Here is a 308-nt window from a genome sequence, read left to right as displayed (position 1 = left end):
GCCCATGCTGTTGGGCAATACTCATTGCCATGTAGTATTCCATAGTGGTCGTTTGGAACGTCACTCTTGGTGCAGTATTTCTGGTGAATACACAAGGAAAATGGAAGTCCTTTGCAAGAACATTAACTGCCAGCACCAAAGCGTATGTGGAGAGATGCTTCATGGGCTGCACACTAGGGTGGCATGCTAAGGCAAGCCACGTAACACACAATATAGAAGTTATCATCTAGGAGTCACATCCACACTCTGGTGCATTACTGCCTAAGCCTGTAACCAGGCTGACATTTTTACATGGGCTACTTACTCTT

This window comes from Nestor notabilis, unplaced genomic scaffold (assembly GCF_000696875.1).
Source record: "Nestor notabilis isolate BGI_N333 unplaced genomic scaffold, ASM69687v1 scaffold24136, whole genome shotgun sequence".
NCBI lineage: Eukaryota > Metazoa > Chordata > Aves > Psittaciformes > Psittacidae > Nestor > Nestor notabilis.
The sequence above is the reverse complement of the archived record's forward strand: the minus strand, read 5'-3'. Positions refer to the sequence as shown.